Source organism: Marmota marmota, unplaced genomic scaffold, assembly GCF_001458135.2.
Source record: "Marmota marmota marmota unplaced genomic scaffold, marMar, whole genome shotgun sequence".
Lineage (NCBI taxonomy): Eukaryota > Metazoa > Chordata > Mammalia > Rodentia > Sciuridae > Marmota > Marmota marmota.
This window is the reverse complement of record NW_026000077.1, coordinates 1,546,315-1,573,132: the sequence shown is the minus strand read 5'-3', so window position 1 is coordinate 1,573,132 and position 26,818 is coordinate 1,546,315. Positions and strand designations below refer to the sequence as shown.

The window sequence follows — 26,818 nt, the reverse complement described above, 5'->3', positions numbered from 1 at the left end:
CTTAGGGCCTCACTAAGTTGCTGAGGCTGGCCTTGAACTCACGATTCTCCTGCCTCAGGCTCCCTAGCCACTGGGATTATAGGTGTGTGCCACCACTCCCAGCCTTTATAGAGTCTTTTGTGGGTGAAAGTTCACTAGGCTGAAACCATGGTAACATGAGAAGTTCAAGCATGGAATATGGACTTCAGTCTGGAAGCAGTGAGTCTATGTGGCCACGAGTTTTAGTTTCTAATTAATGAAATTAAGTGGAAGTCTTGATAGGACTTGTAGGAAGTCAGCTTAAATACAGCTCCTGTCTACCTAGCAAATGTACTATAAGTTATGCAACTGTAGCAGATTTTGTGTTCAGTTTAATTTCCTCCCCTCCCGACATCGTGAGTTTGTTAAGTTACAACAATTGTTCACCAAGCCTACACTACCTTTTCTGGGGAAGATATGGAGAATAAGCGGATGAAAGTGAAAAATATAGCCAGGTGCAGTGGTGCATGCTGTCATCCTTGTGGTTTGGGAGGCCGAAAGCAGGAGGATTGTGAGTTCAATGCCAGCCTTAGCAATTTAGTGAGGCCTTAAGCAACTTACTGAGACCCTGTCTCTAAATAAAATATAAAAAAGGACTGGGGATGTGGCTCAGTGGTTAAGCCACAACTACAAATCAAACAACAACAAAAACCTAAAAAATGTGCCCTCGTTCACATTCACTCTTCTGCTACAGCCATCACAGGGAACAATATCCTATGGGAGGGCAGAGCCCAGGTGTTTGGAATAGTGGCTTGCAATTAACTGAATGGGGACCCTTTATGGAGCTGATGAAGAGCATGTGATCGGCACCTAGGAAGAAAATACAATTTCCAAACTAGTAGAAGGATAATTGAGAAGGGAAACCAATATCCCCCTCTATTTTCTTCTTCCTACACAGAATAAGGACAGGGTCAGGCAAATTCCAGCAGCAACCCTGTTAAGCCCTATTCTTTTGGTGTGCGGTTAAAATCATATAAGGAATATGCCCTCGATAATATGTTGGTAAAATGTCATAAGGAGGTGAGAGTTGACTATTTGTCCTTTTTTCTTTTCTTTCCTTCCTTCCTTCCTTTCTTTCTTTTTTCCTATACTAGGGACTGAACCCAGGACCTGGAACATTGTAGGCCAGTGCTCTACCACTCTATACCCCCAGCCCTTTATTTATGTTTTATTTTGAGATAGGACTTGCTAAATTGCCCAGGCTGGCTTTGAATTGATGATTCTCCTGCCTTGGCCTCATGAGTAGCTGGGATTACAGGTGTGAGCCACCAAGCCTGGTGACTCTTTGTTCTTTAAAAGTCTTCCCTCAGTCTAAAATAGCTTTGCACATCATTACTGTTAATAGAGTTTATAAGGCCATAGCTAAAATAATCCTATTTTCTGATATGTGCAGTGGTTCACACCTATAATCCCAAATGACATGAGAGACTAAGACAGGAGTATCATGAGTTTGAGGCCAGGGCAATTTAGCAGGACCCCGTCTCAAAATAAAATGAAAAGGGCTGGGGACGTGGTTCAAGGGTAGAACATCTCTGGGTTCAATTGCAAGTAAAGCAGAAATAAATAAATAAGTAAATAATCCTATTTTCCAAACTGAAAATTTCCTAAATTTCATGATGAACTGCAGAATACAGAACTTGTGAGATGAAATATGTGAAATCTGGACCTTCCCAGATAAGTTAGGACAAATGATTGCCCTGGCTAATTCTCATAATGCAAACTCATAGGCATATAATTACCACTCTTGATATTGTGTTTAATATTGGCCTCTCCATACTTACAGGCTCATTTACGGAAGGATTAATTTCATTTTTCTATCAGAGTTAAGATTGAAAAGTAAAGTTTGAATCAGGGCATGAGTCAGATTGTCTTTTTTAGCTCTGGTCCTGGGGATTGAATCCAGGGCCTTGCACATGTTAGTTAAGAGCTCTACCACTGAGCCATATCCCCAGCCCCTCTGGGTGGTTTTGATAGTAATATATATTTTTTTCTTCTGTTGTTTTTGTTTTTGATAGAAATCTTGAGGAGGCTAAGCATGGTGGCACACGCCTATGATCCCAGCTATGGGGGAGGCTGAGGCAGGAGAATCTCAGTTTGAGGCAAGTTTGAGGCCAGCCTGGACAGTTTAGAGAAACTCTCTGTCTCAGGACCTGGAACATGGTAGGCCAGTGCTCTACCACTCTATACCCCCAGCCCTTTATTTATGTTTTAAATAAATAAAATATAATATTTTATCTCAAAATAAAAAATAATGGAAGGACTGGGGATGTAGTTCAGTGGTAGAGTGTTTGTCTAGAATGTGCAAGGCCCCGGGTTTGATCCCCAATAACATGGTAGCATACACAAGATGAGCTTGAAAAATATTCTGAGAGGGAAGCCAAATTGTGTATCCCAGTTGTTACGTGAAGGAAGCTAACAAAGACAAATTAAGATCTTGTTTTAAGAGTGAAAGCCTTATTCTACCTCGATATTTCTATTGTTTCAGCCTAGTGAACTTTCACCCACTTAAGACCTTCTTTGAACAGTCTGATCAAAAACAAGGTTTTAAATGTTTTTTTTTTTTTTCTAGATTGTTTACTTACATCCAAACCTTTAAACAGGAGGCCAAATCTCAGTGGTCAGTTTCAAATAGGTTAAGTTTGGACTGAAGAGATTAAAATTTTTTTTATAACTTTCAAATAGACATGTGAATGATGCCAGTATGCTTGACTTTATCTACTCTTCTCAAGTATTCAAGTATTTCCTCTTTCCCAGGGAATATCATAGGGTTGTAAAGAGAATGACTTTAGTGGGTAATCTTTACCCAATCCTGAAGTGAAGACTGCAGTTGTTTGGGTAGTGACCCACATATTTGGGTTGGCAGGGTGGTTCTGCAGGTGGGACTGGGAAGGAGAAGGTCTGGAAAGTCAGTACAACCATGATAAGTGTGCCTCTGTTCACATGGCACCTACTCCTTGTGCATCACCCATGTAGGCTTATCTTCTGCTTTTTTCAGTATAGGATACAGGGTAAAGTTACAAGGTGAATGTGACTACAGTTCTTCCCTTGTAATGCTGTGAATTGAACCTAGGGCAAGAACTCTACCAGCCTACCAGTGAGCTACATCCCCAAACCCCAATTTCTGTCTTAAAATTTCTGGTTCTTAAGGGGTATGGTGGTGCCCACCTATAATCCCAGCCATTCAGGAGTTTGAGGCAGGGCAATTGCAAGTTCAAGGCCAGCGTCAGCAAATTAACAAGTCCCTAAGCAATTTAGTGAAAGCCTGTCTCCAAATAAAAAATAAAAAGGGCTGGGGATTGGGGATGTAGCTCAGTGGTAAAGTGCCCTGGGTTCAATCCCCAACACCAAAAAAATAAAAAAGTCTAGTTCTTTGCTTCAGAATGTTTCTTTCCAGGCCTTCCCAGAGAAAACGAAGTTCAGGGTGCACATTTTGTCCACGTAGTCCTTTAGTATTTGAGGAATGATAAGAGAAGAATAAACAGTTTTTGGACAAAATGAATGGCAGAATAAAGAGAAAAGTCTTTGTAAAATTATGTTGGAAAAGAACATTTTGAGGGCTGGGGATGTGGCTCAAGCGGTAGCGCACTCGCCTGGCATGCGTGCGGCCCCGGTTCGATCCTCAGCACCACATACAAAGATGTTGCGCCCGCCGATAACTAAAAAATAAATATTAAAAAAAAAATTCTCTCTCTCTACCTCTCTCTCTCTCTTTAAAAAAAAAAAAAAAAAAGAAAAGAACATTTTGATATCAAACTTTGGGTGAAACTGTCAATTTAATTGATTTTTGTGTATTCATATTTGGATACTGTTTCCAGAACTCCCAAGTATTTGGAATACAGTCTGAGGCCTAGGTACAGGGTAAAGTTATAAAGAATGGATAGAAAAGCACTTGCACCTTGGTCCCTGGGGGGCTTAAGTTCCCTCACCTGGTCATTTAATTGTGTGTAAACTAAAGGGATCAAGTACATAAACCAGAGTTACTGATACAAGTATGCACACGAAATTATATGAACAGCAGACTATTCAGATGACCTAGAGGACAGCAGAACAGGCTGGAGCTATTTGGCCCAGTCAATAATCCTGAATATTATTGACAATGATAAAATAGCTAATACTCACTACTTATGAGTGCTTATTATGGTCTACTAGGCACTGTCCTATGTAGTAGGTACAAATATTACTCCCATTCTTATTCTAGGGTTGAAAAGAATAAGATATAGACTAACTTGCCAAAGGCTACCCATGTAGTAATTGACAGAAGCAAGCTCAAACTCACCATCAGACTTCAAAATTTTGTTTTGTTTTTGTGGTACTGGGATTGAACCCAGGGGCACTTTACCACTGAGCTACATCCCCAGCCATTTTTATATTTTTCTTTGAGACATGGTCTTGTTGAGTTTCTTAAAACCTTGCTAAATTGCTGAGGCTGGCCTTGAATTTGTGATCCTCCTGCCTCAGCCTCCCAAGTCCCTTGGGATTATACTCATGTGTCACCACACCCAAAGATCTCAAAGCTCAAATCTTTGAGGGGTAAGTGTGTGGTACTGGGAATTGAACCCAGAACTTCACACATGCTAAGTAAATACTCTACCACTGAACTACACCCTCAGCCCTGAAAGGTCACATCTTTCTTTTTTAATTAATTAATTAATTTATTTATTTTGTGTGTTTGTGTCTGCATGTTGCTGATAATTGAACCCAGAGCCTCAGGCATGTCAGATAAGCAGTCTGCCACTAAACTACCTCCCCAAACACTGGAAAATAAAATCTTAAAGAATTTAATATCCTTATTAAGGATATTAAAAATATATATCAGATTTCTTAGGTAAGTAAAATGAGCAATTCTAAATTGGCTTAGGAATAAATATATAGACTTCCAAATTTATTCCTTTAAAGGTGACAATACACTCTTTGGTGTGTTTATTGAGCAGTCAGAGACAGTTTAACTCACTAGTCAAACATATAAGCTTTGGCCTGGTTGAACTCCCAGTTCTGGTTCTACAACCTGCCAAGTGTTTTAACTTTAGGCAAGTTTATCAGTGCTTAGCACAGTGCCTGGCATCTTGTGAGAGCTATTTTAAAAAGGTGTGGGGGGGGGGTACTGGGGATGTAGCTCAGTGGTAGAGAGCTTGCCTAGCACGTGTGAGGCACTGAGTTCAATCCTCAGCACCACATATAAATAAACAAAATAAAGGTATCGTGTCCATCTACAACTATAAAAATATATTTTTTAAAAAGGCAAAGCTAGTATTATTGAGCATCTATTCATTTAGATACTACAGTACCACTTTTCCCTAACAGTTCTATAAAGTAGATACTTTTGTTATCACCAATTCATAGATGAGAAGATTGAGGCACAGAAAGATTAGTTAACTTGTTTAAAGAATGGAAGACAGTCTATCTGACGCCAGACCAGAGTTGCAAACACAATTTTATCCTGCTAGTCTCTTGAAATAGACAGAACACTAACTGTGCCTGAACACTTTAGAAGTCAGACTAAGAGGCATACTGACCACAAGTCTATCAAGAAATTTCAGGGGCTCCACAAGGTCTTCTATGGCATAGTCTGGCTGTGGTTGTGGTGGTGACTGACTAGGGTGAATTTCTGATCATCAGCCATATAGGTTTAGAAATCCAATCTGCTGTCGGGTGCAGTGGCACACACTTACAATCCCAGCTAATTTGGGAGGCTGAGGCAGGAGGATCGTAAGTTTAAGGCCAGTCTCAGCAATTTAGCAAAATCCTGTTAAAAAAAAAAATTAAAAGGACTGGGGATATAGCTCAGTGGTGGGGTGCCCCTGAGCTCAATACCCAGTCCTGTACACATACAAATGATCCAATCTGCTGATACATAGATTATGGATTCCTAATATATAGATTGTAGATTTATCTCTCAAAGCAGACTCAAGTTCCCAGAGGCTGATATTCAAAATTAAACTACCATTTTATTCATAAAATTATGAGTAGAAATAGAAAGAAATATAGGGGCCAAGTGCCATAACACTCATGTCCTATGACCAGCACTTGGAAAGTCAGATGGTCAGAGTAGGTTGCTTGCAGAGCACAAAATCAAAAACAAGGGCATTTGTTTATTTGTAGGAAGTCTGTTTTATGTTATGAATATTTATAGGTCATGATAGAATCAGACCCATCCAACTCTGAATCAGCAATTTACTTTCCTCCAAAATGAGAGTTCAGTGCAACCTTTCATCTAAGAATCCTTGGATAAACAGCACCCGCAGTTGCTCTAAGACCCTGTTTCTTCCTGAGCTTTCAGGGCTCAGCAGCCCTGCTCCTGACTAATTATGTTCTTTCTTGAATTTATATTATTGTTTTTTTCAAGTTACAGCATAATCTTACTGGCCATGTAGCTATTCATCCTCTTTACTAAAACTTTGAATAACTATACTTTGATCCATTGTGCATTGATTTTAAGATTCAAATCTGAAAGGGCAACTTTAGTTCCAAGCTCTTGGTGGGGGGTCTTCTCACTGAGGCCCTAAAGTACTAACAGCAACAACTGGAGACAGCACCCCTCTGGTAGAAGCTGCTTTCTCGTTTCTGAAGGTTTTGCCTATTTGGCTCTCCAGCTTCAGAAATAGAGACTGTCGCCATCAGACTTTCACCCGTCTACTGAAAACTAAAGGATAACAAACACTGTTTCTGTAGCTACTGAAGAGACAGACTGCTTGGACAGAGATTTAGATGGCTCTGTAGACTCCCTAGCTGTGCCAGCTCTGGGGGAGTCAGTCCACACAGCGTGAAGCAATTTTGTTTCTTGGCTCTTTGCCATAAATCCAGGCAGTTACAGCAACAGCAGCAGTTCTTACTCCCATGCAGAGCTTCCAGAAGGCCTGGGTTCTCCAGCTGATAACAACTAGTGAAAGAGAAGCTTAGGAGTCCTACCAGTTAGAGCAGCCAAGACTTAGAGGAGGACAGTTGCTCCTAGAACCCATGGACCCAGGGTCACTACAGAGCTTAAAGTCAAAGTCAGGCTGCTCCACTGCCTGCATATGCCACACAACACCTTTCACAGCAGATCACAGGGAAGAATGGCACAGAATAACTCCTCTCCCCTTCTCTTCTCAGTACTTCCAGGGTACAGGCAATGCTGGGGGTGCAGAATTTTTTCAGCACTATTGGGCCACCACACTGGGACAGCACAATGAGAATGGAAGCCCCTGCCTCTCAAGGCCCACTTTTCAGCTCCTTTTTGCAGGATGGAGAGAATCACAAGTAGACTCAAAGCTCCTGGTGTGCAGACAGAGAACACTGGATATATCTGATCAGCCACAGCCTCCCTCTGGAGAGATCTCTTGATGATGCTAGGAGAGAGGAATAGGGCTGATCAGGGCAGTCAAAGTAAAACTGCTGATTCTCTTCACTGAAGGCCAACCAGGTCACTCAAGATACCAGGATTTATTATCATACCCCACCTAGGTCTAATAAGTACACTTTAAAATCAATTTTCCGCTGGTGTTCAGAGGTTAACTGAGTAGGAAGCCTTGGCTCCTTTTTGACTCCAGATTCTTGTAAGAGGTCTGAACTTTCCCCACTGTGCACTCCCATCTTGTCTTTTTTTTTTTTTAAGAAAATATTTTTATTAGTTGTTGACGGATCATTCTTTCTTTATGTATGTATTTACATATGGTGCTGGGGATGGAACGCAGAGCCTCACACCTGCTAGATAAGTGCTCTTCCACTGAGCCACAACCCCAGCCCCCATCTTGTCTTAATCAGCCCTACCTACTGAGGTAGATTCCAGATCTTTCTCCCATATCTTTGGCTTGGCATAAGTCTCTCACCCCTCTGCTGTGGAATCTAAAAGCAGGGAGATGGCCAAAATAGGCAGTCAGGGAAGAGCACAGGCATTCCTATTGCATCTGCTCAGTCTCTCAGCAGTCCTCATGTCAGGGAGTCTCCCTGGGTTACCAGCTAGGGCCAGAGAGGGTCACCTCTTCTCACTCACTGTGTGAAAACAGGATGAGACACAGTGCAAGGTCTCTCAGAGGGTGTCTGCTAAGTGCTGAAAGTCAGATATAACCGGCGTTGAATATGGGTGTTCTCCATGGCTCCATTCACCATGTAGTACCTCAGAGGCATTCCCTGGGTTGGTTTGAGCTAGTTGGATGACTATGCACCCAAGATTCCTTGACCTTTCTTTGGTTGTCACTGGCTTTCAGAGGACTGGCCCTTCGTGACTACCACAGGTAACTGCTATTGTTTTGTTGTTCCTAACACTTAGCTAGCATACCTAGTGTTCTTCAACAAAAACAGGCAAAAATGACAGGCTATCACTTTAGCAAGCCTTGGTTGATTCAATGAATAGCTGATTAAAAAATATTTGTTGAACATTGGTATGGCACAATGTACTACTTGGTGACGTGAAGAGTAATAAGAAATAAGAAAATAGAAGATGGGTGTGGTGGCACACATTTGTAATTCCAGAGACTCTGGAGGATGGGGCAGAAGGATCATAAGTTTGAGGCCAGGCTCAGCAATTAAGGGAGACCCTGTCTCAAAATAAAAAATAAGCCAGGTATGGCAGTGCATGCCTGTAATCCTAGCAACTTGGGAGGCTAAAGCAGGATGACGGCAAGTTAAAGGCCAACCTCAGCAAATTAGCAAGGCCCTGAGCAACTTAGCAAGATCCTGTCTCCAAATAAAGAGGGCTGGGGATGCAGCTCAGTGGTAGAGCTCCCCAGGTTCAATTCCCAGTATTCAAAAATTAAAAAAAAAAAAAAAAAAAAAAAGTAAATCGAAATTAAAAAAAAGAAAACAGAGTTGGGTGTGGTGGCTCAAGCCAGCAATTCTAGCTATTTGGGAGGATGGCAGGAGGATTGCAAATTTAAGACCAGCCTGGGCAATTTAGTGAGACTTTGTCTCAAGATAAAATTATAAAAAAAGGCTAGTGGTAGAGTACTTGCTTAGCATATGTGAGCCCCTACAACAGATCCCATGTACCACAAAGAAAAAGGATTCTCTCCCTCATAAATAAACAAATAAACACACACACCCCTTTTGTCCTTCTGAGGATCAAACCCAGGGTCTCATGTGCATGTTAGGTGAGTGCTGTACGTCTAGCCCCTGGGAAGCTACATCCTAAAAGAAACATAAGTGTACACCCAAATCACTGTAACATAAAATGAGGATAGAGAAAGGACAGGTTACTGTTGTAGTTACTGCATCTAGTTAAGTTGAAGGAGAGCATTTTCATTTAGCAGGCCATCAGGCAGATGCTTCTTGATCTCCTGGGGTAGCCTGATTCTGTTTTTGCATGAAGCCAACACCAAGGTTAATAAAGGCTATTGTAACATATTAAACACCGCAAAGTAAATACTTAGTAATGCCCTATGTGCTTGTATCAGGAGCTCAGTGTGTAATCCCTTTCTTTTAAATTAGTAAAATGGGTTGGCTGCCAATCACTTCCCTTAAGCAAAAAAAAAAAAAAGCAGAAGTTGCATTTCTCTTCCCTGTTCCTCAGGGCAACTAGTACAAGAACAAACAGGGTTCAGTACCAGGAATAAAGTTGACTCATACGCTTAGGCTTTCTCTCCTTTTAGAACACATTGATTGAAGACTTGGAATGGGATGACATTCATTCTCATAGGGAAACACATGAAGTGGCCAAAGGAGAGTGGTACGAAGACTACAGGGAATATGAGGTGAAGAAAGAGGAAGAAGTGGCCACTGCACTGGTTTTTGGTTTTGGTTTTGGGGTGTGTGGTTGTTTTTTGTTTTTTTTTTTTTGTACTGGGGATTGAACTCAGGGGCACTGAACCACTGAACCACATCCCCAGCCTTTTTTTTTTTTTTTCTTTTTGTGGTGCTGGGGATTGAACCCAGGACCTTATGCCTGTGAGGCAAGCACTCTACCAACTAAGCTATACTCCCAGCCCTTCCCCAGCCCTTTTTATTTTTTATTTAGAGACAGGGTCTCACTGAATTGCTTAGGCCTCCTTAAGTTGCTGAGGCTGGCTTTGAACTCACATTCCTCCTGCCGCTGGGATTATAGGCGTGTATCACCACACCCAGCCTACTGCACTGGTTTTTGTTTTGTTTTGGTACTGGGGATTGAACCCAGAATGCTCAACCACTGAGCAACATCCCCCAGCCCTTTTTATTTTTTATTTTGAGACAGGGTCTCACTAAGTTGCTTAGGGCCTCACTAAGTTACTGAGGCTGACTGCAATCTTTCCATCCTCTTGCCTCAGACTCCTGAGTTACTGAGACTGATTACAGGTGTGCACCACCATGCCCTGCTACTTCAGGTTTTGACAAAGTCTCTTCATCTCAGAAGAAAGACTCTTCTGGGAGGATCATATTTCAAACGGAAAGCTGAGGATGAACAGAAATCATACATATTCCAAACTTCCTAGGAAAAGGCAGTAAGTTGTAATAACAAGAATAGTACCAGTACATAGTTCACAGGTCTAGAAAACTTATAAACAAATTCTATAGAGGGCCAGGCATGATGGCACATGCCTGTAATTGCATCAGCTCAGGAGGCTGAGGCAGGAGGATCTCAAGTTCAAAGCTACCTTCAGCAATTTAGCAAGTTCCTGTCTGAAAAATAAAAAAATAAAAAGGGCTAGGGATGTGGCTCAGTGGTTAAGCTCCCCCTAGATTCAATCCTTGGCACCTCACCTGTGCCCCAAAAATAGTCTATAAAGTATAAATTCTAAGAATTAGCTGTAAAGAGAGGAGGTGGACCTTTCCCAAGGTAGGAGTCTCAGTGGTGCCACTGAGTAACCTCGGGCCAAGAGATGAGAACTAAAACCCAGGAGAAGTAGTCCAAGGTACATGAAAGATTTGTAAGGGGTAGAGACATATATTTTCCATACATTCACTTTAAAAATGGTGACAAGAGCCAGTGTGGTAGTGCACTCCTGTAATCCCTGCGGCTCAGGGGGCTGAGGCAGGAGGATCACAAGTTCAAACCCAGCCTCAGCAACTGAGCAAGGCCCTCAACAATTTTGCAAGACTCTGTTTCTAAATAAAAAATAAAACTGGGCTGGGGATATGCTTAGTAGCTAAGAGCCTCTGGGTTCAATTCCCCAGTGCAAAATAATAATAATAATAATAAGAAGAAGAAGAAGAAGAAGAAGAAGAAGAATAAGAATAATAATAACGTGAACAAAAAGGGGGAAAACTAAAATAGGCTCTTGGCTTCCTACGTAGGAGTAACATTGATATCTCCCTCCACTGAGTTCTTACACATTTTTTCCCCTGAATTATGTCTTTGTTATCTCTTCTACTATTCATAATTGTCACTGAAGCCTGTACTTGCTATTTAAATATTCATGTGTTTGTTATATAAACTATATCAACTCAAGGGCAACTGTCATGTTTCATACCTTTGTTGGCAACTATCTCAGTGCCTGCTCTCATTAAGTCATTAAAAAATGTTGTTTGATTTGAAATTATAGGAGATTTGGACTTCAAGGGTCAACAGCTGCAAGGTCTGGCAATCCATAGGTCTGGCCAAGAATTTCCACGAGGCAAAGCAACATTTGGCAATGACAAGGGCATTCCAGTGAAGTGAAGAGGAGTGTCAGATTTTGCAAGAGTTCTGCAAATAAAATAGATTTTCTGGAGTGGCTGGGTTCTTTGAAAAACATGTGCTGAATATCTGGGTTCTCACCTTTACGGACATCAGAGAAGATATTATCTCCACCAGATTTAAATAGGAAGAGGTAACATTAATAAAATTTCTGAGCATACATGGCATTATGCTAGGTATTGGGCATGCAGAATATTTCAAAAAGTAAGACACCATTACATCACTACTGCCCTTAAGCTTAAAATCTCAATGGGGAGTCAATATGCCTGTACAAAAAATAATCAGAGGATGATGTTAATTTTATATTGAATTACAAATTAAACACGACAGCATTGCTTTCCTAAAGAAGAAAGCCTTGAGAGCAGTCTTGGGAGTCCCCAAATTTCTGTGGAGCTTTGCTCCTCAATCTTTTAGACATTTGAAACATAATAAAGTTCATTGTTTTAACCCCTCACTCCATCCAACCTTGCCTATTAATAATTCAAGATAGCATTTCATTTGCCCAGTATAACAGTGTGCTTCATATCTCTCTAGTCTCTAAATAGTCTCTTGGATCTGTAATCCTAACTTCCATATTAAGATTCACTTCAGGGGCTGGGCTGTAGCTCAGTGGTATAGCAATTGCCTAGCACGTGTGAGGCACTGGGTTCGATCCTCAGCACTGAATAAAAATAAATAAATAAAATAAAATAAAGATGTTGTGCCCATCTACAGCTAAAAATAATTAAAAGAAAAAAAAAAGATTCACTTCATTTCATGAACTTTAATTCTCCCTACTAGAAGAACATGCAGAGGCTAAGTCCTTTTCCGAGCATCAGTCTCAAAGGTAATCTGGCTTTGGTGTGTGGGGGCGGGGGCGAGGTTTCTGCCTTATACGTAATTAACTAGTACTAGAGTTCTTGCCAGTAATTCTCTCATTAATAAAGTTACAGCCCTCAAAACTATCTATTACTAGTATCTCTGGTTTCTACGACCAGATTTTTGAATGTCAATTTTCAGTACATCTGAGTCTGTACAAATTGTCTAATGCCTGTTTAAATCAATACCCTGAATTTTGTATTCATTTTGGACTTCTAACTTCCAGAACCAGGGCAGAAAGTAAAAAAGTAAAACTTTTTGCCATGGTCCTAGAGGCAAGTTCTGGAATGAGTCACAGGGAAAGCAGTATGGTGGTAGCCTAAGGGTCTCTTATCAAATTAGTCTGGCTACATGGCAAGCTCTGGGGTGAACTCATAAATCATCAACTTTTGTTGATGATACAAATGGTAGTCATAGATGATTTATGCTTCAAGGTGTAAAGCAATGAAAGGGGTATTTCAGGAAGAAGGAGGAGGAGGAGAAGGCGGAGAAAGAAATCAAGGAGAAGAACATCTTGGAATAGATCAGGTAGCAAGGTAACCATAAAGGCATTATACACCTTAGCATGTCCATCAGATCAAAAGAGATACAGCATGCCAAGTACCCAGCACAGCTCCTGGCACTCAACTACTAGTTCTCTTCCGCTTGCATAGAGATTTTACAGTTTACAAAGTCCTTTTGCATACATTAAGGCTTCCCTTGATCAAAAACCTTCTGAATCAATTATTTCCCCCCAGTAGTGACTTGACCCCTCCAAAGTAGCACATAAGAAATACTGCAAGGCTGAGAGTCATACTAACATCTTCAGATACCCCTTTACCCCAGATCCTTCTATAGTCTTGTCCTAGATTTAAGATTGTGAAGGCCTGTATTAGAGTGCCAACAGTTGAACAGAAATATAAGAATGATCTGTGAGCTTCTGGGTAGCTGAAATTCTTGGGGCCTTATTATTACATCCTTATTTGTAAAAGAAAAGTACTACATTTTTTTCTATTCCAAGACACATATATTGTTATATGTAAAATTTCTCTCTCTTTTTTTTTCTCATAGTGTTGGGGATTGAACCCAGACTGCTAGGCAAGCATTCCACCACCGGGTTACATCCCCAGCCCAATATCTCTTAAATTTGAGATATAATTTACAACGGATGGTGTTTTACAGGTCTGTCCAGTGATGTAGTTTAGTTATTTGTTCATGCACAAACATGGTTGCTATTCCTGGTGAAACAAACAGATAACTTAAATCCGTGGACATTTAAGTTTGTTGACTTAACAGTTGTGTAAGGACTGTGAATTCTATTGTTGTCTGAAAACCTTCCATTGACACCTTCTAAGATCAAGAAAGCACCAGCATCAAAACTTGAAGAATGGAAGCAGAGCACTTCCTTAATAGACACAGGCCCCAGGTTTGATCCCCAGTACCACAAAAAACAAGCAAGCAAACAAATACAGCTTGATGAATGGATACCAGAGATTTGTAAGAAAACCTCAGAAAAAAAATAGTAGAGACCTCCTTGAGGAATGTGGCATAAAACAGTGGGTTTCTTTATTTTTTGTTTAATTTTGAGACAGGGTCTCGCTTAGTTGCTCAGGGCCTTGCTAAGTTGCTGAGGCTGGTTTTGAACTTCTGATCCTTCTGTCTCAGCCTCTTGAGCCTCTGGGATTACAAGTGTCTGTTATCCTGCCCAGCTGCTTTACCATTGAGATGCATTCCGAGCCCTTTTGTTTATTATTTATTTTTGATGGGCTTTGTTGTTACATATTTATAGGTGTACACAAAATAACAATATAAATTGGCCAATATCACTTCAGAGCTCAGCCCTTTTCAATTTTTATTTTGAGAAAGTGTCTCTCTAAGTTGCAAAGGATGGCCTCAAAATTGTGATCCTTCTGCCTTAGTCTCTTGAGTTGCTAGGATTACAGGCCTGCACCTCCTCAGATCTCTTTTTTTAATATTTATTTTTTAGTTTTTCAGCGGACACAACATCTTTATTTGTATGTGGTGCTGAGGATCAAACCCTGGCCGCACGCATGCCAGGTGAGCGCACTACCGTTTGAGCCACATCCCCAGCCCCCTCATCAGAACTCTTGATAGCACTGGTAGGACTGTGTGAAAACTACCGACATCAATGAGTCAGTCAAAGTGATTCAGACCAGGTAAAGTGGTGCACACCTGTCATCCCAACTACTTGGGAGACTGAGGCAGGAGAATTGTGAGCCTTGACAAGTTAGCAAAATCCTATCTCAATAAAAAAAAAAAAAAAGCCAGGCACCATGGTGCATGCTATAATCCCATTGGCTGGGGAGGTGAGGCAGGAGGATCATGAGTTTAAGGTCAGCCTTAGCAATTTAGTGAGGCACTAAGCAACTCATTTAAAGACTTGTCTCAAAATTTAAAAAAATAAAAAATAAAAAAGGGCCGGGGATGTGGCTCAATGGTAGAATGCCCCTGGGTTCAATCCCCAGTAACTAACACACACACACACACACTCAAATACAAAGTAATTCAGGTCAGGTATAGTGGCACATGCCTATAGTTCTAGCTACTTGGGAAGTTGAGACAAGAGGATTGCCAAGTTCAAGTTCAGATTGGGGAATTTAGGGAGACTGCCTCAAAAACCAAAACAAAACAGAAAAAGGGATTCAGAAGACAAACTTTGAATATAAAGACATTTAGAGCTAACTAAACTGAGTTATTTCCTTTATATTTACCTTTTATTAATGCACAAGTGTGATATATGAAAAAAGTCAAAGTCTATAAGTCTATAGAAAAGAAACTCAGTGATAGAGTGAGTGCTTAGCATTCATGAGGCCCTAGGTTTGATCCCAGCAACACACACACAAACACAAATTAAAAAGACAATATGTATAAATAAATCTTAATAAGCTCTTTCAATAAGGACTGAGTGATAAAAAACAACAACAACACTGTGTCATAGATTAACTTGCAGCATTTTAATTTTTTTAATTTGTTCTAATTAGTTATACATGACAGTAGAATGCATCTGACACCTCATACATAAATAGAGTATAACTTCTCATTCCTCTGGTTGTACATGATGTAGAGTTACAAGGTCATGTAATCATATATGCACATAGGGTCATAATGGCTGAATCATTTTACTGTCCTTTCTATCCCCATGCCACATCCTCTCCCTTCACTCCCCTGTGTCTAGTTACAGCATTTTTTAAAATTTGTATGGCCTTATAAGCAGTTATGTCTTAGATTCAATGAGAATAGTCATATTATATGTGCATGAATGCTTTACAGTTTAAATAGTTAGCTCATTTTGATCATCAAAATAACCTTGTGATATTCATACCAAATTATATCCCCAATTTTACCTGTGAAAAAAGTAAGGCAGATTAGTTACTCAAATACCATAGAGTCAGGATTCAGTCCTCTAGAATAAACCTAAAATCCTTTTTTCCTCTAAAATGTCAAGGTTTGCATCAATCTTAGAACTAGTGCTTTTTTTCTTTTTCTTTTTCTTTCTTTTTTTTTTTTTTTTTTAAGAGAGGAGCATATCTAGTGAGATTGACTATAACTGTTCAGAATGAACATGGAACATGCCACCCTCTTGGCAAGAAAAGTGAATTTTCAAGATTTTAACAATAACAAATTACTATTACAAACAGCCTACTACTGTGCCTAGTAATAAAAGGTATTAAGTAAATAAGAGGAGTTATGTTATTAAGAGTAATTAATGTTGGCTACCCCAGCAGCTGAACCCTGAATTCTCAGTGGCTTAAATAACAAAACTGCATATTGCACACGTCATGTATCTAGCAGGTTGGCAAGCAGCTAAGCTGCATGTTGCTATGCTCCTTACCTTCACTCCTGTTATGGTTTGAATGCCTGTGATCCCTCTGAATTTATGTTGGAACTTCATCAATGTAACAGTATTAAGAAGATAGGCCTTTAGAAGGTGATGAAGTCATGTACCCTTGTGAATGGAATTGATACCTTATAAAAGACACTTCACACAGTGTATCTATCTCCTTTTTGCCCTTCTATCCCCTCTGCCATGTGAGGACAAGGAGCCATCTTGGAAGCAGAGACCCAGCCCTCACCAGACACCATGCCTATGTCACCTTATTTCTATACTTCTCAGCCTCCAGGGCGGTAAATAGATTCCTTCCTTCCTTCCTTCCTTCCTTCCTTCCTTCCTTCCTTCCTTCCTTGAGCACTTAACCAATGAGCCATATCTCCAGCCCATGTTTTAATATTTTATTTAGAGACAGGGTCTCCCTAAGTTCCTTAGAGCCTCACTAAGTTGTTGCTGAGGCTGGCTTTGAACTTGTAATCCCCCTGCCTCTGTCTCCCCAGCATGTGCCACTGTGCCTGGCAACATATAGATTTCTCTGTGTTTTGGGGGGGTACTAAAAGTACTGGGATTGAACCCTGGGGCATTTAACCACTGAACCACATCCCTAGCCCTCCCCTCTCCCTTTTATACTTCATTTAGAGACAGGGGCTCCCTACATTACTTAGTGCCTTACTAAGTTGCTTAGGCTGACTTTGGACTTAGGATCCTCCTGTCTCAGCCTTCCAAGCCACCATGATTACAGGCATGTGCCACCATGCCTAGCTGACAAATAGATTTCACTATTTCTTAATGACTCAGTCTTAACTTTTCTTTCTTTCTTTTTTTTTTTTTTTAATATCAGCACAAACAGACTAATACAGAAATTGATATCAAGAGTAGCATGTCAGGCTGGGGATGCAGCTCAGTTGGTAGAGTGCTTACCTCAAATGCACCCTGGGTTCAATCCCCGGCAACCCACACACACACACACACACAAGAGTGGCATGTTGCCAGGCATGGTGGTGCACACCTGTAATCCCAGTGTCTCCGGAGGCTGAGGCAGGAGGTTCACAAATTCAAAGCCAGCCTCAGCAACTTAGCGAGGCCCTAAGCAACTCAACGAGACCCTATCTCTAAGTAAAATACAAAAATAAAACAAAAGGCTGGGGATGTGGCTCAGTAGTTGTGGGCCCCTGAATTCAATCCCCAGTACCAAAAAAAAAAAAAAAAAATGGTATGTGGCAGAACCAGGTGGTGATGCACGCCGGTAATCCCAGCAACTCAGGAGGCTGAAACAGGAGGATCACAAGTTGCAGGCTAGCCTAGGCAATTTAGTGAGAACCTGTCTAAAATAAAAATAAAAGAGGATAAGATATAGCTCAGTAGTGGAATGCCCCTGGATCCAATCCCCAGTAACCGTCTCTGAACACACAAAAGAAAAAAAAAAAGTGGTTTGTTTGCTAACAAATACCAAAAATGTAGAAGCAGCTTTGAAATTGGGCAATGGGTGGAAACTGGAAGAGTTTGGAGGTACATGCTATAAAAAACCTAGGTCATCATGAACACAGCATTAAGGACAATTCAGGTGGGGCGCAGATGATGAGAGCTGTAGAGAGAGCCCAGATCTCCTTAGAGATTACTTAAGTGATTGGGATGAGAACATTAGTAGAAATACAGACAATAAAAACCATTTTGATGAGGTCATAGGTGAAAAACAAAGTCCTTGAAACTGGAAGAAAGGCCATTATTGTTATAAAATGACAATGAACTGGGTCTGGGGTTGTGGCTCAGCAGTAGAGCACTTGCCTCACACTGTGTGGCACTGGGTTTGATTCTCAGCACCACATAAAAATAAATAAAAACAAAATAAAGGAATTGTGTCCATCTAAATCTAAAAAAAAAAAAGACAATGAACTTAGCTGAATGCTTTGTGGAAGCAGAACTTGTAAGCAATGAAACTAGGATATTTGATGAAAAATATCTTTTTTTTTTTTTTTTTGGTACTAGTGATCGAAACCTTTCTTATTTTTTGAGATGGGATCTCATTAAGTTGCTTAAGACCTTGCTAAATTGCTGAGGCTTGCCTCCAACTTGTGATCCTCCTGCCTCAACCTCCTGAGTCGCTGGAATTATGGGCTTCTGCCACGATGCCCAGATAATGGAAGAAATATCTAAGGAAAGGACTGAGGAGACTGCATGGCTTCTTTTGACTGCTTATAGTGAGATAGGGATTTGGGGATACAGAAAAGGGAAGGAAAGATAAGCTGACCCACTGAAATGCAGGAAACGCCCATGAACCTTTGGAACTCCTAAGCAACCCAGACCACTCCTTCGGCCTGCACCCTTGACCCCATGCTCTTACCTGCAAAACATGAGGGTAATACGCAAGCAGAGGAAAAACTGACATGAAATTGTGAAACTCTGCCCTGATTTTACTTCTAGTCCAGCCCCTAAACTGTCCTCTACAAATCTTACCCTATCCACCAAATACACCCATAACAAGGGGTTGTTCTCTATCTCTCTGGAGATAGCCCACATTCCTTGTTTTACCCCCAAAGCTACTCATTCTTGAGATAGCCCACATTCTCCCTTGGATGTATCTCTCCTAAATAAACCTTTGTGTCTCTGACTGGTTACATGCTAAAATTCTTTTTTGTCACATATGCCAAACACCCTGTTTTCCTCAGTTGAGGTCTCTGGGAAATCCTTGGACCTCCTGTGACAATAGTAAAATGTGAGAAGATAAAAAATTAAAGATGGAATTTATGATTAAAAGAGAAGCCGAATTTAAAGATCTGGAAAATTCTTAGCTTGGTGGAATTGTAAAAGCCTGCTTAAGACAGAATACCAAGGGTTTGGTCCCAACAACCATTTGATAAGGAGATTAGTACGGCTAGAATGAGGCCAAATGCTATTCATCAGGACAAAGGAAGAATGACTCTGAGGCATTTCAGAGATTTCTGAGGCTGCCAGTGGCATCACAGGCAGAGTTCTAGGGCCTTGAGGGCAGAATGTGTTCAAAGGAGAGGCCTGTAGGCCAAAGGGGGCCTAGAGGCTCCGCCCCCTGCATTCCACTACAGCACTCCTTGACCATTCGAGGTTCTAGCTGGCCCAGGTATGCTTCATGCTGCCCTTTAGAAAGTTGAGTGATAAACTTTGGCAGTGTCCTTGTTGGGCCAACTCTGTATGTATGCAGGGTATAAGAGCTGCAGAGGTTGCTGCTTCCACCTAGACATCAAAGGCTGTCAGAGAGCCTTGAGGCTTAGGCAGAGAACTGAGTCAAGGCATGGCAGCCACAGAGAGCCCCCACCAGGGCAATGCCCAGCAGAGCAGTAGGGTCAGGGCCACTGCTGAGAGCCCCTATAAAACAATGTCTAGAGGAGTCACAGGAGACTCAAAAACTGAGACTCAAAAACTATAGAACCATATGACGCAGCACCAGCCGAGAGAGGCACAGCCATCCAACTCTTACTCCTAGGATCTGCAGCACGGGCTGAACCCAGAGTAGTGGAGGTTTGGCTGCCTAAGGCCTTAGGAGCACAATCTCTGCTCCAGTGTGTCCAGAAAGTGGGACACAGAGTCAAAGAAGGTTGTTATCCAGCCTCAAGATTTAATGTTGTTTAATGTGGGTTTTGGACTTCCTTGGGACCTGTTACCCCTTCTTCTTGACTGTTACTATTTTGGGGAATGGGAATGTCTATCTTATGCCTATCTTTTGGAAGCACATAACTTGCTTGACTTCATGCTCACAGCTGGAGAAGAATTTGCCTTAGGATTAATCATACCTTGAGTCTCATGTGATTTAGAAGATATTTGAATGAGACTTTGAACTCAGACCTTAAGTTAAGACTTTTGGGATTACTAGGATGGAATGAATATTTCATATGTGAGAAGGACATCAATTTTGGAAGATGAGGGATGGAATGCTATGGTTTGAATGTTTGTGCCTCCTCCAAAATTCATGTTGAAACTTAATTCCCACTGCAACAGTATTCCAAGGTGGAGCCTTAAGAGGTGATTAGGCCATGATTCACTAATCATGAATGGATCGGTGCCTTATAAAAGGGCTTGAGAGGGCAAGTTTGTACCTTTGGTCCCTTCTTGTCTCCTCCAGAAGATGCAGCAATAAGGTGCTGTCTTGGAAGCAGAGAGCTGCCCTTACTAGATACCAAAAGTTTTGCACCTTGATCATGGACTTCTCAATTTCCAGAACTGTGAGAAATAAATTTATATTATTTGGAAATTACCCAGATATTTTGTTTTAGCAGCACAAATGAATTAAAAAACTCAGTAACCATGATGACTCAGACTATACCTTGAAACTGAACCAAACAGAACATGTAATCTCAGAGGTTGTTGACAGGGAAAAAGGTTAGAGGGAGCACAATAATTTATACTTCCTCAGCTTGAAAAATGATATATGTTACTTCCTTCACAGGTCATTAGCCAGTTGTAATCACACTAACTGCAAGAAAGGCTGGGTAAAGCAAGGAACAGTGGAATATTTGGTGAGTACTGTCTATGGTATAGTAGTCCTTGAATTATCTCCTTGAGGGCAAAAATCTGTGTTACTTATTGCTATTTCCATAAATCTAGAAAAAGTGCCTGATGTGGTGCTTGCCAATAATTGTTGAATCAAAAATAAATGAATAGAGGCTGGGATTGTGGCTCAGTGGTAGAGCACTTATCTTGCAAGTGTGAGGCAGTGGGTTCAATACTCAGCACCACATGAAAAACATACATAAATAGGGCTGGGGTTGTGGCTCAGTGGTAGAGTGCTCGCCTAGTACAAGTGACGCACTGGGTTTGATCCTCACCACCACATAAAAATAAATAAAGATATTGTGTCCACCTACAACTAAAAAATGAATATTAAAAAATATACATAAATAAAAGGTATTGTACCCATCAATAGCTAAAAAAAATCAATGAATGGCATATAAAGTTGATTTTCTAGAAGTATTCTGAATAGTTTCTAGATAGAATTAAATACTCAAGTTCGGTTAATGTTTCAACTAGAGTTAACAAAAAGAAAGTATTTTGTTAAGAATTTATTTGAGGGATGGGGATGTGGCTCAAGCGGTAGCGCGCTCACCTGGCATGCGTGTGGCCCGGGTTCGATCCTCAGCGCCACATACAAACAAAGATGTTGNTTTTTTTTTTTTTTTTTTTTTTTTGAGATAGGATCTAAGTCACTGAGGTTGGCTTTGAACTTGTGATTCTCCTGCCTCAGTCTCCCAAGTAGTTGGGATTACAGGCACACATCACTACACCTAGCCCTTGGTTTTTAATAGGGAATGTAGGCATGAACAATATTGTAATAATTCATATGGCATTGGTTACACAGAAGTAAGTACCAAGTGATATGGAATGACAAACTGTGGGACTATCCTGGTTTGAGCAATAGGAAAGTAGGGTCGAAAAGATCTCTCCCTGATAGACCCAACCTGATCTTTTCTTAAAATTGGGAGCCATCTCGCCACAAAGTCATGAAAAGATAATTTCAGCTTTACTATAAATTACTGCAAATTCTGAACCTGCTTGGAATGCCTGCCCATGCCTTGAACTCACCCATGCCTGGCTCTCTGACCAGATAGCAGCCCTCTCTGAAACTTTAGTGAGGCCTCACAAATCTTGGCCTTCCCTGGCCAGATAACGACCCTCTCTGAGGTTCTAATGACCTTCATAAATTCTGATGTCGGGGCCAGCAAAAAGTCAGAGTTCTGTTATCTGTAACCCCCCTTTGTGTAACTTTCTGGGCTATAAAGCTGGGCTGCAGGAAAGCTGCGGGGGCTGTCTTGTTCCCGTGGTTTTGGGTGGGAGAGGCAGCCCGGCCGGTCGAAATAATAAGCTTGCTTTAATTTGATTTTAATTGGAGTCAGTGGTCTTTTCTTGCATCCTGGTCTAACACCCAAATTTAATGTTTCAATTTAAACCAAAAGAATAAGGAGGATTTGGCAATGGAAAAGTGAAGAGAAAAGAATTCCACAATGAGGGACTAGCACGTTCTCGTAGTTGGAGGATGAATACCCGCAGGATACATGCCTAGTTATATAGCAGGAGAAGTTGTAGAAAAAAACAACTTGTTCAAGGGACACTGTTTAACAAACAACTTAATTAGGACCATAGGTCATATTCTTAACCTTTCAGGACAGAACACACAATTTTCTCTTAAGGTAGACTTTCCTGACTCAAATAGTAGCTGAGCCAGTTATTTCTGTAGCCCATCAGGAATACCAACCAACCATGAGCTAGACTGATGTAAGAGATACCAATTTACAGCCTGTTTCAGAGCAAGCAGGATGAGAACTAAAGAGCCCTAAATGGCTCTCATGCAGGAAGAGGGTGGGGCATAGTGGTAGAGGGGGAAGATTCTTTGGTGAAAGCCAAGCGCTAAAAGCAGCTGCCTGTGACATTTCCGTCAGCAGCCTTTCCTCCCTCCCTCATTGTGTATGAGACACACATCAGATGTTCTGGTTTATGATTTCAGTTTCAGAGCACAAACGCTCTGAGATCCAGGCTCACATACTTCTCATTGTGGCCTGCTCATTAACTGGGTTCTAAAGCCCATCCAAGACTGACAACAATATTGGGACCCCTTTCTCCTACTCCTAAGGAAATGTGGAAACTTGTAGATTGGTTGAGCCTCAGATCTCAGGTGCCTAGTCTCTATCTTTGCTAGAAAGTGATGACGTACAGCCTACCAAATAGATACTGCACAGATGTCAGAACCATTTCAGAACACAAGGTCATGTACAGCTATTACCTTCCCCCATTGATATCAACACTAAAGATAACCTGTTCTCTTTCCTTTAGAAGACACAGCAGAAGCTAACCCTTGGAGGTCTGAGGTAAGCACCACTGTCTCTGTTAGGTGGAGCAGACTAGGGAGGGTCAACTCTTTACTTTTTAGTGTTGTGTTTACTTCCCAAGCAAATAAAAGTAGAAAAATCTATTATTTATGGAGAAGATAATAAAAGAATGCTCTTAAAAAGCTTTTGCTTCTTTGATTAAAAGCACAGATCCTGATTTGACTGAGATATCAGTAAGTGAAAAGACATGGTTACACACCGATGAATCTTTAAAACTTTAAAAGTTCCTAATATTCTGATCATTTAAAATATGTTAAAGATTTCTGTTAAGAGTTGGCATTTGGAAGCTTCCAAAATGCTAGGTCATATTATTTCTCAGATTATTTCCACATATTATCTCATGTGATTATAAAAACTATTGTAAAATTAACATCAACAAATTTTAAGACCAAATTACAATGATGTTAACAACAATCTGGTTTTTTTTTTAATATTTTATTTACATTTTAGTTTTCGGCAGACACAACATCTTTGTTTGTATGTGGTGCTGAGTATCGAACCCAGGCCGAGCCCATGCCAGGCAAGTGCGCTACCACTTGAGCCACATCCCCAGCCCCAACAATCTGGTTTTTAAAAAATATTTATTTTTAGTTATAAGTGGGCACAATATCTTTATTTTATTATTATATGGTGCTGAGGATCGAACCCAGTGCCTCACGGAGGCTAGGCGAGTGCTCTATCACTGAGCCATGGCCCCAGCCCAACAATCTGTTTTAATCTAATTGGTAGCAGTGCCTGAGCACAAGAATGCTTTCTTTATAATTGAACACCACATTAAATGAGTTTTGTGTCAGAATTCTTTTTTTTTTTTTAAATCCTCTATTAGTTCTTTCTTTATTCATTTTTATGTGGTAATGAGGATAGAACCCAGTGCCTTACATGTGCTAGGCAAGCACTCTATCACTGAGCTACAACCCCCACCCTCAGAATTCTTTTCTTTTTCATTTTTTATATGTTATTTTTAGATACACATGACAGTATTTTGCAATATTATACATATGTGGAGTATAACTTCCCATTCTTATGGCTGTATATGATGTGGAGTTATACCTGTTGTGCCTTTATATATGAACATAGGAAAGTTATATCTGATTCATTCTACTGTTTTTCCTATTCCCATCCTCCCTTCCCTTCATTCCCCTTTGTCTTATCAATGAGCTTCTATCCACCCCCCTTATTGTGTTAGCATTTGCATATCAGAGAGAACCAGAATTCTTTTTATAACCAAGTATTAGATCCAATTTTGGATGATTTGAATGATGGGTAGGCTTTGGAAGGAGCATGTTAAAAGTTCATATCATAGTTTCTTAGTCCACATTATTTCTCAAGCCACATAAGTGTATGTCTGAGGTAGTAATTACATTTTTTTTTTCATGCATGCTATGCAAGTGCTCTACCACTGAGCTTCATCCCCCACCCCATAACTGTTTAGTTTTATTTTTTGCATTTTTTTGGTATTAGGTATTTGACCCACTGAGCCACATCCCAGCCCGTGTTTTATTCTTTTTGAGACAGGGTCTTGCTGAGCTGCTTAGGCCCTTGCTGAGTTGCTGAGGCTGGCTTTGAACTCATGATTCTTCTGCTTCAGCCTCCCAAGCTGCTGGGATCACAGGCATGTGTCACCATGCCTGGCTATATGTAGCTTCTTTGTTTTTTAGCTTTTGGCAAATGCTAATTCAAAAACTGGAAAAAAAGCTATGTTCCTATGTTATCTAAATTACTTCTTTTCAGGGTGGGGATGTAGATCAATGGCAGAGTGCTTGAGGCCCAGAGTTCAATCCCGAACACTGCAATAAAAAACAAAACAACAACAAAACAATCAACAAAAGAACTCCCAAAACTTCTTTTCTCTTTTAGAGTTGGAACACTGTTGCCAGCTACTACATTATATATAAGTAGGAAGGAAGAAGTATGAGCCAAGGATCTTGGGAATTAGAAAATTCAACACTTTTGGATTTTAAACACTATCTATATGACATTGGATATATCTGAACTTTTTCTTCTGTAAAATAAAGGAGTTGGATTAAATTATTTCTAACCCATTCTTTAGTTTGAATTTTCTGATTCATCTGATAAGCAAACTCTCCTCTTTTTTTTGTCCTTGTTGTATGTAGAACGCTCAATCATTTTCAATTTAAAAAAAAAAATCACCACAGATGCTTAAAATAAAATAGCTCTCTCCCTCTCTATAGAATGTCTGCCCCTCTCCTCAGGTAGTCATGATACCACTTAAAAATTATTTTAAAACATCCAAATAAAAAAACAAAGAAGAAAATAAATGCTATCCTATGGGCATAACTCCACTACTGAGGGACGAACCTCCTTCACATTTGAAGTTATAATCTTTTGTTATTACAGGGTATGTGTGTGTGTGAGTTTCTGGGAATTTAATCCAGGAGTGCTCTACCACTGAGCTATATCCTTAGTCCTTTTTTTTTTTTTTTTAAGAGAGAGAGATAATTTTTTAATATTTATTTTTTAGTTTGTATCTTTGTTTGTATGTGGTGCTGAGGATCGAACCCAGGCCACACGCATGCCAGGCGAGCACGCTACCACTTGAGCCACATCCCCAGCCCTCCTTAATCCTTTTTTTAGTTGGTGATAGTGTCTCACTAAATTGCTGAGGCTGGCCTTGAATTAGCGATCCTCAGGCCTCAGCCTCTCAAATTATTGGGATTACAGGCCTGTGCCACCACACCAGGCATATTAACATTTTAAAAATTTTTTAAAAATGGTTCATTAGAATTGTATGTAATAGCAGAATTTGTTGTTGGATCAAACCCAGGGTCTCCCACATAGTAGGCAGGTGCTCTACCCCTGAGCTACATCCTAGGCCCCTAATATTACTTTTTTTTTTTTTTAATTCCTGGGATTGAACCCAGGGGTGCTTAACCACTGAGCCACATTTTCAGCCCTTTGTATTTTTTATTTTGAGACAGGGTCTCACTAAATAGCTTTGGGCCTTGCTAAATTGCTCAGATTGACTTTGAATGTATGGGACAGCCTCAATCTCCTGAGCTGCTGGGAATCCAAGTGTGCGCCACTGCATCTATCTCTCATATTATATCTGTGGTCATAATTTTATACATATTTTCTTTAAAAAACAAAATTGTTGACTGGGCATGGTGGCACACACCTGTAATCCCAGCAATTTGGGAGGTTCAGGGAAGAGGATTATGAGTTTGAAGCCAGCTGGGCAATTTAGCAAGACCCTATTTGAAAATGAAAAAAGATTGGGGATATGGGGATATAGTTCAGTGGTAGAGTGCCCTGGGTTCAGGATGGTGCCACAAAAAAAAAAAGTCATCACTTTGCATTTAGTGTTTTAAAACCTGAATTACTTACAACACATCATAAACATTTTCTTTACACTCTTTTAAAGCATGATTACTTTTTTTTTTTTTTTTTTTGGTACCAAGGAGAATTGACCTAAAGACACTTTACCATTGAGTTACATCCCCAGGTCCATTTTTTAAAAATATCTTTATTTTATTTATTTATTTTTATGTGGTGCTGAGGATTGAATCCAGTGCCTCATGCATGAGAGGCAAGCGCTCTACCACTGAGCTACAACCCCAGCACCCCCAGTCCTTTTTATTTTTATTTTGGAATAGGGTCTAAATTGCATAGGTCCTCCCTAAATTTCGAAGGTTGACTTTGAACTTGATATCCTTCTGATTTAGCCATTTAGTCTCTGAG

At 40.4% G+C, this 26,818-nt stretch overlaps 1 protein-coding gene and 1 long non-coding RNA gene across 2 annotated transcripts in view; one reads left to right on the top strand and one right to left on the bottom strand.

The window, feature by feature from the left end:
* Lrig2 (leucine rich repeats and immunoglobulin like domains 2) overlaps positions 1-26,818 on the bottom strand; it is a 158,205-nt gene that overhangs the window by 117,121 nt on the left and 14,266 nt on the right. The window lies entirely within an intron of this gene.
* LOC125620168 lies at positions 7,155-25,100 on the top strand. Its single transcript, XR_007351747.1, has 5 exons — positions 7,155-8,228; positions 11,448-12,407; positions 20,686-20,755; positions 23,064-23,098; positions 24,977-25,100. It is a non-coding gene; the product is annotated as an uncharacterized LOC125620168 (long non-coding RNA).